We start from the raw sequence: 19,263 nt of genomic DNA, 5'->3' as shown, positions 1-19,263 counted from the left end.
TTTTGTTTTGTGACCAGTTAGTAATATACTAAGACCACAAACCCTCTCTGCTTTCTGATTTGCAATATATAAGATTGGAAGACAGATTGGTGGTGTTTGCCAGTTCTTTGAAATGTATCTTTTTCTGTATACAGTCTTTTAGGTCTTCCATAGTTATTATGCATACCAACTACTCTTTATCAAGTCCTTTATTTCTTCCACTTACTAAGATGACTAGGCAGAACTTGCTTTTTTTAAAATGTTTTTTTAGCTACCTGAAAAACACTGATGAAGTTGCTTACTTTTGGGCTATCACTAATATCTGTTCCATGTCCCTTTTTGGTTGTTCAAGCCATAGCTTAAAAAATGGATTGTTGCCTACATGCACTGAAGTGATAGCTGAAGTGAAGTGATAGCTGCCTGACAGGTTTCAGGAATCTTTAGGAAAAACGTCCTGCAATTTGGCAATCCTGTAGGTAGTTCGTCAGTCTATGCTGTGCTTATCAGATCATAATTCAGTAATGGCACTAGCAGAAAGAAAAAAAATATAATGTGTGCCACGACATCTAAAACTGCTTTGAAAAAAACCTAAATATAAATGGGAGTGAGATGTTATTAACAGCTGCATGTTCTTGTTTCTATAATTTTGTCAATAGTAGGTTCAGTCAGAGGAATTAAATTTTTTCCTCAGGATATGCATATTTTTTGGTTAGTAGGAGTTTATGTACAAAGCAAAACTGAGAAAAATACTTATAAAATAGTTTTGTTACAAGGGAGTGGGGGCGGGAGGGGAATTACCCTGCCCTGAAAATACAGTTGTCCTGTTAATGAAAATAGAGATTTTGTATTGAAAAATGATCAACTGTTCTTCAGTTGTGCTTCTGTCTCAGTTATTCCATAATAACAGCGAAAACAAGTAATGCAGTTTTTGTTTTGGAGCAGCCTTCCAGATCCTGTAAGATACTGCCTTTCTCTGTGGAAGACAGATTATAGTAGCCTTACTCTGAAGGCATATTCCTTACCTGTGTGGTTTTGTTCAGGTTTTGGTATTCCAGTGCTGCTATAAACAGTTCTGTTGAATACCATGACATAACATAATGGTCAGTTTTCGCCAAGTGAACCAAGTCAGCCAGACCAAAAGTATTTTATTATTCTTTAAGTTTATTTTAAGCAGTAGCCAAAGGCCTAAACCAGTAGGAACCTACATATTACTTAATAAGAACAAATGGTTTCTCAGTGGAAACTGTTCTTCTGTCATCCATGGAAAAAGGAGTTTGTGCAAATAAAACACTTCAGTTCAGAACTCGTTTTCTGTAAGCTATACATCATAAAACATAAAATTAATTATGTTTTAAAGATGGGATTTAGACTGTATTTCTGTTCTTTGAATGTACTATATTTAGTAGCAAAGTGATGGCATATTAAGGTAATTGTATTTAAAATGGTGACTAAACCATATACATCAGAACTGCCAAAGATGTTTTTCTTTAGGGCATGAGAAATTTAACATTCTGTCATGTGGTGATACCTGATAAATATCTTCAACATAAGTAATGCTATTCGGCAACTTCCCTTGAATCCTTCTTCATGTTTGATGGCAGTAGTAAGTAAAACACAAAAAGATTATATAAATTGTTTAGGACACCAATAAATTGGACCTAACAACACATAATAGAGAAATATGAGAATTGTTTTCTGGATATGTTTATATAGCACAAAAGATTTACTTCTAAGAGCCGGATGTGGACATGCAGTTGGTCAAAGATTTATTTGAGATAAGGCCACAGGGTCAGACACATTTAGCTGGACTTTAGAAGACTTCTTGTAATATTGCTAGTAACAATTGTCTTTTAAGAACTTCCTGAGTTACAAAAAGAAAGATCAATTATATTTAAATAAATTTAATTTTTTTAAAAATTAGATAAATTATAAAAAGCATATTTTGGAATAATCTATTTTTTTTCCAGAGGAAATATTTCATATGTTATTAACAGAGAAGTGTTCTAGTGAGGATGGGAGGAGGCTGTAAGAGAGGGAGCAAACAGTAACAGTAATCAGGACCCCCTAGCAACTTCTAAGTTGTTTCAGTCACGCAGCCTCTGGTCCCTCCTTATTCAAGCATCATTCCTTCCTTCTTACACAACTCCTTTCTACTCCCATCATCCTGATTTCCCTCACTCCTTATGGCAGCTCTGTGCTTCCAGCATCATTCCTGCAGCCTCAACCCTACAATATAACCCCCTGAGCCTCCCTGAGCTCCAGTTACCTAGAGTCATCAAGAGTTGTGTCCTTAGAGCTGGAATCCAGGCCCTGTTATCTCTCTCCTTCCTTCATGTGTCCCTTTGGGATGCAGTGTCATTGGAAAAGCCATTCAGGGTGACAGAGGAAACAGAAATCTGTTGCAGGGATGTAAGGTAATAGTAGAAAGGAAAAAAATAGTGGGGAGGGAAGGATAAGAAAGTAACCCCGCCAAGGGTTCACTCAAAAGAACACCACCTAAATCACAGAGATAAAGATCTTTGGATTGACATTTTGAATGTACATAAGAGGGATTTCCTTTGTTAAAACTGAAAAGGTTTTGTAAAAAATGAGATCTAGAGTGAAGGAGCTGAAGTTAGCATTTAATTCTGTAGGTGCATAAAGCTGCATTTTTGTTGCTGGAGAAAATAAAATATAGTTGAGGGAAGCAGTGGTTAAAATCAAAAGAAAAAAAAAAGAGAAGCTGCAAAAATAGCATAAAGACAATTATGCAAATGAATAATCAAACCCAAAACCTAGGAAGACTTATTGGAATTAACAAATACAAGTGCCAGCCATCATCATCTTTCTTCCATCCTATTTTTAAGTTACATTCCTTCCACAGTTTCTTTGTGATTGCCAGGCGTACTTAGGGACATTCTGTCTGAGATAAACTGAGGGACCTTCTCTGGCATACCTAGTAGCAGTTGTGTGCTAGAACAATTTCAGTCTAATCCAGTAGTTAGTATTTAGGAGATTTTTGGGCTTTGTGTCTTCTTGGCACTTTTTTAAGCAGAAAGGAAAAAAAAAAGAAATAAGCTTATAGCATTGCTAAAACTTTCTGGAAGAAGGACTGACAGTTTTCCAATTAAGTCTCATCTTGTGTTTTTCTTTACTTCACATCTTTTAATGACAGTGTCATGTAATATGATGATTTTATAAGCGGTTTTGCTAACTCATTCAGCAGAGTAATCAATAGAAAAAAGTAAGCCAGATGGGTTGTAGTCCATTTGTATTGGGTGGGACAGATGGCATTATTGATAGATGGAAATATTCCAAATAATTATTGTGTAATGATAACAGTGACTGTGCCTGCAAAATTTTATTAATTTACTTTGTGAATGCACTTTATTCCGTAGGGCTTCAGTTGTACCATTTAGACAGTACTCCCAATATATTTAGTTGGGAGCTGAGTCTACACCCTAACTTCTCCTTCCCCTACCCACGGGCTTTCTGTGCGGAGATATCCCTGTAGTATTTTGTGAGACTGTTTCAAATGGTGCATTCTACTTGTGCCTATACAACAGATTCCCCTAGGCTAACTGAGATGGCAAGCTCATGATTACATTTTTTTTCTACCTCTGAATGCTTGTTTTCTGCTTCCTTTTGTTATCCTCACCAATACAAAGAAGAAACATGCTGTGCCGTCTCAAGATTTCAGGCATTCCAGCTTGCTTAACTGCTGTGTTTTCTATTTTTTGCATCTCACTAATCTCTGAAAAGGCTTGGTATAGTTAGATTAATAAAATATATAAATCCTGATAAACTGTATAATAAATACTAATTTAGACTGTTGTTATTCAGTTGTATAGTCCATGGAAAAGTACTGTGAATTAATTCTTTCTGTGAGATAAGAGCACATTAACTTCCTAGCTGAAAAATTTTGAGGCCATTTGCTGCTTTTGAAATAAATATGTTTATAAAATGTCTGAATGCTGAAGATTAGTTTCACTTATTTTGGTTGTATGAAATATATACAAAATGTGGAGGCAGATTTTCCAGAACTCTCTGAAAAGCGATCTCTGATTTCTTCATCATAAAAAGAAAAAATTATAGGGAAACACTTTAGTGTATTTAGTATGCAATGTTTTGTTACCAACAGAAAGTTTAGAATTGATTGTGTTCGTAGGTGAACTCAAAACAATGGTGAAGGGAGATTTTGAGACAGTGAAAACAATATATTTTGTTAAGATTAGAAGATTGAGTTGCATAGAAAGATAATATTTCATGTACTAGCAAGGTGTATTAATAGCACTAAGGTCATTATATTTTTTCTTAAAACCTGATATTATAGATCAGTTCCCTTTAGTTATCGTAATAGGCAGTTGCCAATGTATTTTCCATCCTCAGTAATGAAAAATCTACTTGGTGAAATACTTCCTGTGACATAAAAAAATATATCTTTTTACTTTTATAACACCACTTCCATGTGGACATTAGTTGTCTGATACTCTCCCACCAATATTTTCCGAGCAAACATTCTGCAAACTTTATAAGTTCACTAGCCCATCTTCTTCTGACAGAAGCTTTCTTTTTTTATGGTGAAAATTCAGGATGAGTGGCTGTGATCCCATGATTGTTTCAAATCCAGCAAAGAGTGCTGTAGTTGACTTTCATTCTGTCAGGAATGCCAGTCAGATTGTTGACAATGTGTGTCTTAATAGTGTGTAATGCAGAAGTGATGGAAAAAAGATTCACAGTGTTTTCTCTGATATATATTGTGAATGGGTTCCACACTTATTTTAGCACTCGGGTAACTTGATGCCAAATTTTAAAATATAATTAAAACCTTTTGGACCAGATTTAAAAACAATTTAGATTTCGGAAGATGTACTAGGATTTTTTAAAGATATCTAAGAGCAGTTATCTAGGGCACTGGGCCCCTTCCAGGGAGCCCCATCATACCTTCTTGACGCTGCTGTAAATACCATTGGTGCTTTCCTGTATCTTTTCACTTTGCCTTACAAATAATGTACAGGTCCCAAATTATAATCAAGTTAAATCTTGAACTAGAATCTGTCTAGCTACATGCAGTTGTTTCTTGGAGTAATTAGTGTGTTTTCATGGCAGTCACTTAGAATGGCATCAGGCATCTGTAACAGCAGTCTGTGCATTGTTCAGACATTCCTGTGCTATTTGAAGCATACAGACTGTCATGAATTTAAATAAAATTCATGCATTCTCTAGCACTTTATTCTAAGCACAACAGAAGTAGCTTATGCTCAAATAGTGGAAGTTGAAGATTTTCTTGCTGCAAAGATTGGACAAAGGTTTAAGATCCTCTTTTACCTATAGAGAAAATTACTATAAAACTCAAAATGGTATGTTAAAAAGCCTTCACAGATTTCTGTGAGAAGATACATATGTTTTCACCATTGTGAACAGATGTTTCTAGGCCAGAAATATTCAAGTACATTTTTTTGTCTAATTTATTATATATATTGGTTAATATCTTTATTTAATGCAATTGTTAGATTTGTAAAAATTGTTGTAAATTCTATGTCCTATAGATAATACTAGAGATAATATTAAGTTAATTGACCTCCTTTTACCAGTTTCTTGAACAAAATAGTCAAAATATGAGTAGTAGAAGTAAAGAAGTATTATAAAGGTAAAATGACAGATTAGAACACTGCTACATTTACATTGCAATAAAGCCTCACATAGATTAACTAATATGATTTGCAATATCACCAGAAGAAAAAGAAATATTTTTGAAAACCATTGCTGATAGCCAGTACCTATGCCTATCAAAAATTCCATAGGAAGAATACATGTTTCTGTTTCCCCTTTTTTGTCCCATCAGCTTCATAACATCTATTTTTTGACTAGATACTATTTTGAATTTTCCACAGTTTGATATATAAACCCAGGCTTCTTTTATGGCCCATGTTCAGAACACACAGTGCATTAAATTGGGCAGTGCTAGTGTGTCTTTCATCTTGTGCCTAGTGTATTTCATTTCCCCTGTGCTCAGATTAGGCAAAGCTTTTCTATTCATTTGAAGCAACTGTAATGAGGATATTTAGCACATATCAAATGCAGATAGTGGAAATCCAGAGGTCCTTGGAAACAGTCTGCCATTTGACACTGGGCAATAATGGGGGGTGAAAGGTTGCCACTTGAACTTTTTCTTAAAAGATTATAATACTCTGTTTGTAACATTAGCAGAGCCTTTAAAATGTTTTAAAATTAGTACAGTCAACTAAGAGAATATGACTTTAACTAAAGCCATTTTTAGAAAGGGAATACATGTGTATAAAAATCATATGATTACATAATAGTCTAAAGAGTACACATGAATTTAACTTGTAGAATATAAACAAAAAATATGAACAATAGAAAATAAGAACAATAGAAAATAAGAAAGGAGATAATTTCTTTTGTGATTGTTTGTGGCGATATCTACAGATACCATCAAATCCTCAACTGGTAGAAGTCACCATAATTCTGTGATTTCCATGAACTGATTTACACTAGCTTATTTGCCACTTACAAGTAATATATCCATGCATTTGAATGTTGTTTTTCAGGTAGACAGAGTGAAGAAATGCATGTCAGGTTATTCAGGGTGGTAAACAGCCTGGTTCATGCAGGCTGACTGATCTTCCCCTGCAGCAGTTCCCTTATATGACTGGTTTTGAGTGATTCTTCATCTCCTTTGCTGAAAACATTAATTCTGTTTTGAACCTGTCACTTTTGTGCTATGAGTGCAAGAGTGCATATATGCATCCACTGTTTGCCTAGGCCAGAACCTCTGGTCGAAAGTCTGATGTGTGATGACTCTGAAAGCTATTAGCAGTTGCACCCCTGGTACTGTTGTCACTGCCTCATTACAGAGGGACAAATGCCATTTTGACTGAAAAGTGATCAAGGTCCAACTTTCACTCAGGAAACTTCCCAATTGAACTGTAGTCCAAATTATATGTAGGGCACTTTAAATTTCCACAATAAAGGATAGAATTTCAGGATCTCATCATCTTCAAAGTTTTTTGTTCTCCTTTGGATGAGGTGATCCTGTTGATCAGGACTGAAAGAAGAGCCATATTACCACCTCCATATTACATAAACAGTCTTGTTAACTCCTTCCTGAAACTGTAGCAGGTTAATCTCTTTCAGACCACAAACATCCCTTCCAATTTATTGCTTCCAGCAAGTAGTTTGATATTCAACACTAGGTAGCTACTCTAGATCTTGGTCTTTTCCAGGGAGGATACTTTAAATTGTCTTATCAATGTAAGCCCTGTAAAAGTCAGAAAAGTCAGATCTCAGAAACTAGTCAAACTTATATACTGAAAGCATTCCCTGTGGCAAATATCCTCTTTGTTGTGGTTATGCAGGACCTGGAAAAGCATTCCTGTTGCAGGAAGGAAACTTGCTGTTGAGTAGTGTACAGGGTCATCATGAGAGCTTCTGTGATGCTGTGTTTTGGATTTGTGGCTAACATGCTAATGTTGCACATTTTCAAGGCTTTCAAGGCTTTTTCCCGGTCAGGACCCCAGTGAATAGACTGGGTGTGGGCAAGATGCAGTCAAGGAGAGATCCCAGATCATATGACACTATGCTCAGCCATAAAAATTTGAGAACTTGGTCTTCCAAGGTGGCTATTCCCCAGAGGCTGGCTGGGCACCAGTCTACTGGTGGGAGGAGGTGAAGGATTGCCTTTGCATTGCAAGTTTTATTATCTTCACCTGCTAAAGTGTCCTTACCTCAGCCCAAGAGTTCTCTCATGTTTGCTCTTCCTACTGTCGCTCCCAGCTTGTTGGGGCCTGGGGGCCAAGCAAGTGGCTCCGTGGAGAGGAAGCTGCCTGGGACTCAACACCTCAAGCAGATTCAGCAAATGATCACTGAAGACAAACTCCACAATTAACTAAGAAAATTCATACCTGTCCTCTCTCATCAAGCTTCAGTCAAAATTAGAACTCAAAGTATCATCTCTTCCTTTTGAAACTCTGCAAGATTCTTGTCTCTATTCACATACATTTATAATCTTCTACCATTAAAAACCAAAAGGTGGGGGGGGGGAATAAATTAACTTGGGAAAACATCTTCATTCTTCCAATGGAAGTACTTCTTTACTATTTTATTGTATGATCCAAGGGATCCTACTGAATTTTATTACTTGATTATCCTCATCTCTGGTTCTGTGTGCTGGTCATAATAATAATTTTATTTCCTCTTCTTCCTCCTCTTCTCTGAAGCATATCACATGGTCTTCAAAATTAATAAAATATCTTAATTTTCTTATTCATAAAAGCCAGAGTAACCCAAAAATTATTTATTCTTTCCTGTACTCCACTTTAAAAAAGATGGTGTGAAAGTGAGCTATCTTATTTTGAAACTTCTTTAAATTTTTGCATAGCAAAAATGAGCAGTGCTCCCTGGTCACTATCCAGTTATATACATGCCAGCTAGCAGTAAATCACTTTCAGCTTCCTCCATGTTGTTATTCAGCTTCAATGATGAAAAATAAAAATGCATCCAGCTGATATGATACCTGTTCACTTCTCATCACTCCTTTGGATGTAACACCATAAACACCAGTGGTAACACTTAAAATATAACTTTGATTTTATCTTGGACATTATTGAGTGTTTATATTATGCAGGTCTTTATGCATCTCATTTGTAAGCACCTTTGTGGAAACATCCTGGCAGTCTTCTGTAGGTGACCAAAATAGATACTTTTGCATACATAGATAGATATATATGTAAACAAAGAAGCAAGTCTGAAGAGGATAATGTAGCTGTTTGCTGAAGAAAATACTAATTGTTGACCATTTTTAATTAAGATGGTGATTTTGGTAAAGGATTATTGTAATCTGTCAAATGAGTGTTTGTGTGAAGCTGCAGATAGCAGCTCTGTAATGCATAGTCTCATAGTCTCTCAGGGCATGTTCTGCAGAGCTACACAGAGGAGACATACACATCTACAGATTTTTCTCCCTCCCTCCTTTATACAAATATATTCATATAGATATTATATATGTGTGTATATTTTTATATATTTATTCATATACACATTACAAGCATATCCATGAATAAATATTTATATTTTTTCTTAGTATAACAACTTTTAACGAGGATATATATTACTATTATGTTAAAGGCCAGTTACTGAAAACTTTCCATTCTAATCTTCTGTTCATGGAGTCACCTGCTTTCAGAAGTGTGATTTAAGATCCCATTATATATTTCAGTAGTAATCTGCGAGACATATCTTCATGCTCAGAACAAATTTGCTTTCCATATAGCTCATTGCAGTGACTGCTGAGAATGGCTACACATTCACTAAAACTTGCCTTAGAACTTGTAGGTTATTGTGAACTTTCTGTCACAGTGGGTCTGGCTGAGATGGAGTTAATTTTCTTTACAGCAGCCCCTATAGTGCTGTGTTTTGGATTTGTGGCTGACACTGTCTTGATAGCAGACCAGTATTGGCTGTTGCTGGACTGTGCCTGCACAGCATCAAGACTTTCTCTTTCTCCTGCTTTACCCATACCCAGCAAGAAGGCAGGGGTTTGGCAGAGCTTGGAGGGGACGTGGTTGAGACGCCAAAGTATTATTTTGTATATTGTTTACTGTATTATATTCATGCTTGACAATAAAAACTCGAGCAGGGGTGAGGTTTTTTCCTAACTTTTTGGGCAGCCCAGTATAGTGTATTTTAAGAAATTGCCTGAATTGCAATCATCCGAGTTTGACTTCTGTAACACTGAACTGGGAGAAAACTGGTCCTGCAAAATCCAAGTTCCAAACTGTATGAAGGACATTATTGGTCAATGTAAATGTCTTGAGTTAAAATAAGACATGTGAAGCCCTAATAGTCATATGCTATGCCATTTGACCAGCCTTGATTTGCAGTCATACCACATTAAAAAATGAAAGTAACTGACTAGTCTGCTGAAAATAATATTTGCCTCAAAAATGTTCATATACATAAGATGGAATATAAATGTATTTTCCAGTAAAAATTTGTGTACTAAAAAGCACCGCATTCAAAATGAAATTGCTTGCCAGAAAGCCAATCATATTCTAAGCTGCATGAGAAGTATGGGCAGCAGGTTGAAGGAGATTATTCTGTTCCTCTTCTCTGCTCTGGTGGGACCCTACCATGAGGACTGTATCCAGCTCTGGAGTCCTCAGCACAGGAAGGACATGAACTTGCTGTTGAAGCAAGTCCAGAGCAGGACTACCGAATTGATCAATGGGATGGAGAGCCTCTCCTATGAGGAAAGGAAGAGAGAATTGGAATTGAGCTTGGAAAACAGAAGGCTTCAGGGTGACCTAGTTGTGGCCTTCCAGTACCTTGAAAGAACTTACAGGAAAGATGGGGCAAGACTCTTTACATGAGCATGTAGTGACAGGGCAAGAGGAAATGGCCTCTGATTGGAAGAGAGTGGGTCAAGATTAGATATTAGTAAATAATTATTTTCTGTGAGGTTGGTAAGGGACTGGCAAAGGTTCCCCATGGAAATTGTGGATGCTTTATCCCTAGAGGTCCCTTCAAGGCCTGGTTCAGCAAACTAGTCTATTGGAAGATGTCCCTGCCCATGGCAGGGTGTATGGAACTAGATGATCTTCAAAGTCCCAACTCAAGCCATTCTGTGATTTTATGAAATTATTTTCAATTGCACATCTTTATATCATCTTACTAATAATGGTGGCTACTGCAATGAGGGAGAGCCTAGCAGTTGGTGGTATTAGTGCCACCAGAATTTTCAAATTGTTTTTCTTCTGCCTCCTGCAGCATCAAAATCTTCTTCCTTGCGTTCTACAAAATTAAGTTACAGATTTGACCAGAGTAGCTAGTGGTCCTGTATATGTACAGATTAACAGATGATGTAATTAGAATATGGGAGGTAAAAGCTGATATTTGGTTTGAAAATTGGTTCCAGAGCTCATTTCCAAAGTTCAGAAAGAAGCAGACTTTCAAAGAAAAGGTCTTTGCAATCAGTATCCAAAATCCAAATGCTATCATAAAATCTGTTATCCATAATGCTCACAAAGTAGATTTTGACCATTAACTTTGCTCATTTTCTGTCCCATTTGGGTACACACTTGCAGATGATTTTCAACTGAAATCTTTCCTTCTTGAACATCCTTACTTCAGTTCAACTCTTTTTCCTAAGTGCTTATTTTTGACACTACACATGAAGAATAAAAACCCTCAGAGTGACAGTCTGTGATCATGTTTCATGTGGCAGACTTCATTTGCTTTCAGTTTGTATTACTATCAATTTATGACTTTGTTCCTTAAATACTTATCATTTTTTTTCCACATTGTAAATCATATGTTGAATGATGTATGTTTGAGAGGTATTTCAAGGATCTTAACTTCAGTCATTAACTGGTTACGTCTTGGCTCAGGCATCTTTAGTTCGTTGAGAGAAAGTTAGTATTTTTTAAGCAAATAAAACAGCTTTTCAGTATGTAATTATTTTCTTATCAATTTTACATTTTCATGCCCTTTTGAGCATCTAGCATGCAGTGCTTGAATTTACATTTAGCTCTGCAGGAACTGCTTTAAATATTATTATTAAGAAGGAAGAAATCAAAAATCAAAGTGAATTTTTAGTACAATAGCAAGGTATAGGAAGGTACAATTGCAGCAACAGCAGCCTGGATTAGTGTGTAGAACTAACTCACAGCTTGACAGAAAATCCCTGCTGGGGAGGAAATGTAGGGGAACTGGCAGAATTTTGCTACATCTGCTCCCTACTGCTAATAAGCTTTAACCCATTTCATTTTTATTATGCTTGGTGTTTAGATATTTTGCTTCCAAAATTATATCTGTAACTATGAGAACACATAAAAGGAAGCTCAACAGGTAGGACTGTTTAAAAATTTAAAACTATCAGCAAGAGATGTTAAAGGCTATAATGAGTAAGATGGTTGCCTTCTCAGTGTGGGATTTTAGAGCTCAGGCACTTCAGTGCTGGAAGAAAGGCTGAGCAGAAGTGTTGGGTAGAACTGATTTCATAGCTTGTGTAGCTTGTACAGCCAGAAGGCACCATTAGATTATTTATTCTGACCTGTATATCACAGACCATTACATTTCACCCAGAAATTCCCATTTTGAACTCTGTGAGTATACTTGCACTAAAATATATCAGACCTTAGGAGTTCCAAATACTTCATGCCACAGGGCGAGAATGAAAGGGCTGAGCTTCGCATGCAGGAGGAAGAGGGTTTGTCAGGTTGGTAAGTACACATGGTAGCACGGCTACTTCTGCAGAGTAAGGCAAACAAACAAAGGCTTGTATTGACTTACCAAAGTGGAAAACCTTTCTTGACCCCTTTGAATTAGGGAAAAAGGTGTAGGTATTCGTATTGTATCTGCACTTGTATCAGAGTTCTGCTGAAACCATAAACCGTTCTCTAAAATAAAATAAAAATTAAAAAATAAAACCCCCACTCCCTAAATCAGGTATAATAAACAAAACTTAAAACTTTATCTGTCTCATGACACATCAGTGGGAGTAATTAAGAGGGAAAATCAGAGTCATGTCCATTTTTAAAATTAGTAATAATTGTCTAATTCTGCATTTCAGGTGTTTTGCCCCTTTGGCAGCCCTGCTGGCAGTACCGTGCTTCTCAGTTTCTCAGTCCAGACACTTCTACTGTAGTACTTTGAACATGCTTTTATCTGAATAATCAGTGCTATAACTAATATCTATAACTATCTGTAAATGATGGGGAAATGGTATAATATATTTTCCATTAGGTATTATCACATGCTTACCATAACTGATTGTAAATTTTAAAATCTTCCTTTTACTCTAATCATGGCATGATTGTCACATACCATTATGAAAGGTATTTTGAAGAGAGATTTAAATGTATAAAATTCATTGAGTGGTTGAAAACTTGATGTCTGTCGGGCTGATTAGACTGTGCTTTTAGATAACAGGTTATAGCAAGATTGTGATACTTATCTGAGGAATGATGCAAAAAATGGCAATCTCAGACTTTCAGTAGGAGATGCTCCTCCATTACTGTGCTTGAAGAAGACTGTGTGTGTCTGTCTTTCAGCAGGCCAGTTTCCATTTTCTGGTTTTCTTTCCATTTATCTTAACAAGAAATTATTTGAGCTTCCTTTGCAAGAAAAGTTCCAGGTTGGTAAGTCCAGAAAACAGAGGTGTTAGCCTAGTTATGGCAGATTCTGCATACATTTTTCAGGCTTTCAATTATTTATTTGTTCTAGAGACTTGTTCAAAGCTGATTATGTCTTCATAGAAATGTGATACTGATTGCTCTTGTTTTGATCCTGTCAGAGCTTCTCAGTTTCTGAAACAAAAGGATGAAAACACAGTGATCCAACAATAGAAAAGAGAAACAAAATTAACAAGCAAATGATATCCTTCTGTACTAAATATAATCAAAAGAGAACTTGTAAGGTTATGTCTTAAATTTCAACAGAACCCTTTTTTCCATCACACAGAAATGATGAAAATTTATACCACTTCTTGGCCTCTGTTGACAATCATTGTAAAAGATAGAATAGCAAGTTGTTAAATTATTCTGTTTGAGCAATATAAGCTATAGATCATGTGAAGTTATTGAACTGGTTTCTTATGAACTCTCTGTTTTCATGAGTTCTATATTTGCTTTGCTTTTTTATGTAATGCTTACCTGTTCTTCCAGTGGCACTACTCAGAGACCATTCATAATGAAATTTTTGATTCTGCAAGGATTTCAATATATCCTTTATGCACCAGAAACCTGTCTCAACTTATAAATCAAATTTACTGTATGGGATTTGGGTCCTCAGAGTGTTGTTACTTAATTTTTCTGGTAGTTTCTTCTGACATACTTGGTTGACTACCATAAAATTTTAGTCCATCACCTTGTCTATTCCTAGTAATAGCCATCAATATATTGTATAGATTTCAAATTTCATATAGTCCCACTAAAATAACCTGGGACATGGTCATTTCATCCTCCTGCAAAATGCATCTCTGAGAAAAGTTAAGCTGTTATCCTTGGCCTGTTAATTGCCGACCATTTTGTATCTAATTATTAATTTTGCATCATTACTATAGCTACATGCAGATTTTTTTTTCAGAATTATTAAGGTGAAAATTTAATTTGTGTTTTTCTCTAATATGCGCAGGCAGAATTATAATCATTGTATCAAAAGAATACATTAATTAGAAATCCATTTAAATTTAAAAAAAAAATTTAAATAGTACTGAGAAATAGTACTACCTCTAAATTTCTATAATCATATTTTTCCCCCTGTATTTGCTTTCCCTTTTTGATGTTTCTGTTTGCTAAAGATAGCTAAAGGCTGCACAAAAAAGAAATTACTCTCAAAAATGTGGTATCAGATGCTGCTAGAAGAAATAGTGAACCACTTGGTTTGCTCTAAATTTTCCATGGTTCAGTAACACCGAAGTAAGTACAGGCTCAGTTTTCCAGTTGACATTGTACAAAATAATTTCTACATGACACAGTAGTTACTGAACTACCTCCAGCTTTGTCCAACATGTTGAGTAGTGAGTAGAGAGGACTAAAATTTCTGAAGAACTTGTTTCTTTTTATATTTACAGTATTTATTCTATGACAAATATTCAGCTTATAAGACTTCATTTTTAGTCAGCCAGTTTTGTGTTGTCTTTTTGACATGCATCAAATAATTTGTTTTATTTCAGAAAGAAATACTAAATGTCTAACTTTCTCATTTTTGTAAGCTTTCCAAAAGAAGCATTCTTAGCATTTTTATTGTTATAAAACACTGTGGTATTTGTTATTTGAATTCAGACGTGTTATACAAGGAATGCATGTGGCCTATTTATTAGACAAACTAGGATGTTGAAAAGAATTGCTTCTATCCTACTTTCTTTAGGAACTGACATTTTTATTCTTATGCAGTTTTCCTAGTGGAATCTTAACTTTTTTAAGTCATAAACCTATTGTTGGAAGAGACTCTAGCAGAGCTTAAACTGGATCTCCAGAGTTTGATGCACTCTGTTTAATGCCGGCAGTGCAAAAGAAATTTTAAATGTATTATTTAAAGGCATGTTAATCTTGCCACTGTAATGGTGTAATAATGCATACCATATAAGGTTTTCATAAACTCAGCTTCTAAAAGTAACATCACAGTATCTTTCTTTTTGTTCTCCAAGTCACTTCTTTGTAGAGATAGCAATTATGCATTCATCTCTGCCTCTTATAGCCTGATTCCATATTCAGCTGAGAGAAAGATAGTCCTTAGTCCTTACTAACACAAGAAAAAGAATACTTCTCATCTACAACAAAGGGAGGATAGTCAAACAAATTTATATCATAAATGTTAAAGGCCAAAACGTGTACGTTTTTCAGTTTAATTAACCAAACAGTTAAATACTTATACAATGGACTGAAGATAAGGTTTGTCTTTAACTGATTATTCCTTTGTTTTCATTGCAATTGTAATAGTTCTGCCTTGGATTATTTTTTGTACTACAAAAAAAATGAATTCTATTTATAAGATTAGCACCTTTAAAACAAAACCTTTTGTTTTGTTTTAAACAAAATTAACCCTTACTTCCAAGTGTTTTTCATTTAACTCTGCTCATTCTTTTGGATTCTGGTTTGGTTTTTAGCAGTTTTGTGAATGCATCAGGCATTCATTAGCATGAGAGTATTTTGTGGTTCTCTGAATATGCACAATGTAAATTGAGTGAATCTTTACTAAGAACTGAGTCACAGAAAATGCAAGGATTTGGTAGTACTGTGAACCAGTGTAATAATTTCTTGTATCAGTGCAATGCTCAGGAGAGTATAATGCATGCAGCAGTTCAGATAACACTTTTGTACTTGTGTAGGGTTAATTACAAGTTTAGAAACCCACTGACAACCTCTGTTGTTTACCTTCTTGGGATATGAAAGAGCTATTTCTGAAGTAAACACATTGATAAAAGTGTTAACTAAGGAATGTTTTCAACCAAGTTGCCTTTTCACTTCAGTTTAGGCACAAATACAAAGTCCAGGAAGTTCCTATTTTCATTTCTCATTATTAGATACTTTACTGAATTTTATGATGCTTAATAATTGTAGTAACTTAATAGCTGTAGTACTGTGGCCTTCAACAAGTATTCAGTCAAACCTTTTAACCCGTTCTATTTCTAACCAAACATCCTTACACTTTTGCAGGTTGGGATTGAGCATCCATCACAGAACAGCTTTAGAGGGATTAACACAGAGCAGCCTGTCTGGGTGGCTCCAGTGTAAGGCAGCTCCAAACTGTGGCAGGTGTCTAAAGCAGAAAAACCTCCTGCTTGGCACTGTCTGTTTTAGGTGTCCATGCTGTCTCTATCAGTTAAGGCAGAAATGAAGATATGTATGTCCCCCTAAAAGCAGCATTACAGTTCTGTATGTGATCCTCCTTTTGGAAAAAAGAGGAGAGGAACCTTTTTTTACTCAGAAGGAGTAACCACACTGAACTCCCACTTCTCCCAGCCCAATATTCTGGTGCCAGTACCTCTGCTGAAAAAGTTTAGCTTCTCAAAGCTGTTATCTGCATTCATCTACTTGACTCGGTGTTTGCAATTCGTCTATAAAATCGGTCTGGAATATCACAGATGAACATAAAATTCCTTTAGAATCACAGAAATGCTGGAAGGGACTAATTGTGAAAAATCTGCAAGACCAAACAAATCCCAGCTCTTTACCAAATATGCCACTATTATCAGCATAAATGCTTATTTAAGAATGTAACAATAACCATCATGGTATAGACATTGCTTGGTATTTTGACTCCAAACAGTGGCCCTCAGCAGAAGTGAATAGTAAAAGCAGCAAAAGCATAAATCTACTCTAATATTCTCCTAACCTCAAACTATTTTAATTAATATTTAAATTGATCAAATAAATTTTGTTATATAAAACATAATATTTACATAAATTATAGTAACATATAAATTAAAAATAATCTAGGAATTTTATTATGCCTCTTTTATAATGCCCACTTAATCTGTGTTCTAAGAAATGTTCGGGCTCCCCTTGAATCCCTGTAAAGTTCTCGCAACTGGGGCATTCTCCATCAAGGAGTTGTAGATGTCACCACCATTGCTCATTTTGAAACCATGCTCTTACTAATGTCATTTGATAGCCCATAGCTCTTAGTACAAAAAGACAAGTGTGCAAAATCAGTTCTTATCCTTATCTACTCTTTTTATGTCATGTATGACTTCATAAGCCTCTGTCTTCTCACTAAGGCTGCAGAACATTTCCAATCAGACCCTCCAGAGCTTTTGATCATACTTGTCCTCTTCTGAATACATTTTGGATCTAATATGCCCTTTTTCACCTGAGACATCCAGAGTTGTTTATCTTACTCAAGATGTTGGTGAATTGTGGATTTTTACAGAGGTGTAATGCTACCCAATTTCTTTCTTTACTTGTTTTTTTTTAACTGTTGTCAGCTTCTTTAATTCTTTATTAACCAGTCCATTAAGACTTTCCAAGATTTCATTTTGCTTAGCGTGGCAGTTTTCTCAGTGTTTACAATAGAAGCAAAGAAGAGTCACTTTCTCAGTCATCCTGAAATGTACTCTGTATCTTTGGTTTCTCCTGTGAGTTATTGAATGCATTTTATCGCCAGAAGAGTATTTGTATTTTCTTCAAGGTGGGAAAAGTCCTTTGTTGAGTTATGGGGTTTTTGTAAAGCAGTGTGTTAAAAAAATGTTTGTAGTCTTTCTCTGGATATGACATGATATAGATACAATGCATATATGGAATGATATAGATACAATGCATGTATTTAGAAAAATCTGCCTTTTGGCTTCCTTTTTCAAATTTTCTGGATCTCAGTCTTTTACATCTTTGATAAATTAAGTAGCAAATGATCCTGTTGGCATTATAAAACATGCTTTGAGGACAGTCTAATGTGAGATTCAGTTGGAGCTAAATCACTTGTCTTATCAAATCTTTGTCCAAAGTTTTGGGATCTGCCATTTTGTAGCATGACAGAATTGGAATTCTATCAAAGTGTGGTCTCTGAGATGATCCAGATTAGATCTATTCCTGAAAAAAGTCATTGTAAAACCATTTGTTTTCAGAGAGTGTCTCCTGACGCAGGACAGATGTTACCTGCTGTCCTTCTCCAGCCCTCTTTAAATCAGATCATGTAAAAGTCTAGCACATAATTAGAATCTTTCCCCATACAATCTCAGCAGTCAGCCATTGAACCTCTAGATCTTATTTTTCCCTGTGACATTGAAACTTCTCTTAGTGCAGAGCTGCCTTGTAGTATTTGTTCCTTGAAATTATTAAATCCAATGGAAAGGCTAACATGTGGAAATTAGAAACTTCAATGTGCTTTTCCTATAAAACGAAAATCATTTGGAAACTGATTTTTCAGTTTCAAAAAAAGGGGTTAAAGGGCAAATAGCTTTAGATGACAACTACACCTACAGATTAATGAAATTCATAAAGATTTATAAAATTCAGATAATGTATATTTTTAAGGAATCACTGCTTTCAACAGTGTTTGCCTCAATAGATTTCAATTCTTTCAACAAGAATTCTAGAGCTTCCCAAGAATTATTTGATAGTTCTTTTTCAAAAATTATAACCTAAGCTATATGCTCTTTTGCCTCATTTTTTTCTGATCAGGACTCTGAAGCTATAGAACAAAGACCAGACCAAAACCTGTGCACCTTTATAGAGCAGTCTAACAGTATCCTTGGGGAAGAACTCTAAAAACAAGTTTTTATTCCAAGTACCACAGCTATCTCCCAGAAGTTATGAATCTCATTGATGAGAGTGCAGAATGAATTACAAAAGCAATTTAGCCAACCAAATAATTAATCTTTTTTTCACTCTTAATACTTACTTATACTGTTTTATCATCGTACAATTTCTTAGCAGACCTTATACATTCATCTTCATTTACTAGATAGGCTATTATGAAGATATTCACTTCTTTAAGAAAATCATAAATTTCTGAAAGGTAAATCATAAATGCAGCATCCAAGTATAACACAAATATCAATTATTTCTTGAAAATAAGTCAGAAGAGGTCACTGTTAGAAGTATTTCTATGTTATTCTGTAGCCACTGGTGAAAGATTATTAGTCCCCAGTAACTCTATCTGTGCTTTGTGCAAACTCTAAAGTTAAAGGTTATGAGTGTTATGTACCATACAGGTGCACCATGAATAGTTTTTCACACAGAATGATTCTCATTTGTTAAATTTGGAAATGTACTTTCTCCTGGCCTTAATTTTCATGTAGTTCTTCATATTCTAAATGACAGCTGAAGGCAAGCAGAAATAGCG

At 35.4% G+C, this 19,263-nt stretch overlaps 1 protein-coding gene across 8 annotated transcripts in view; it reads left to right on the top strand.

The window, feature by feature from the left end:
- DPH6 (diphthamine biosynthesis 6) overlaps positions 1–19,263 on the top strand; it is a 194,660-nt gene that overhangs the window by 129,842 nt on the left and 45,555 nt on the right. The window lies entirely within an intron of this gene.

Source organism: Passer domesticus, chromosome 6 (assembly GCF_036417665.1).
Source record: "Passer domesticus isolate bPasDom1 chromosome 6, bPasDom1.hap1, whole genome shotgun sequence".
NCBI classification, from domain to species: domain Eukaryota; kingdom Metazoa; phylum Chordata; class Aves; order Passeriformes; family Passeridae; genus Passer; species Passer domesticus.
The sequence above is the reverse complement of the archived record's forward strand: the minus strand, read 5'-3'. Positions and strand labels throughout refer to the sequence as shown.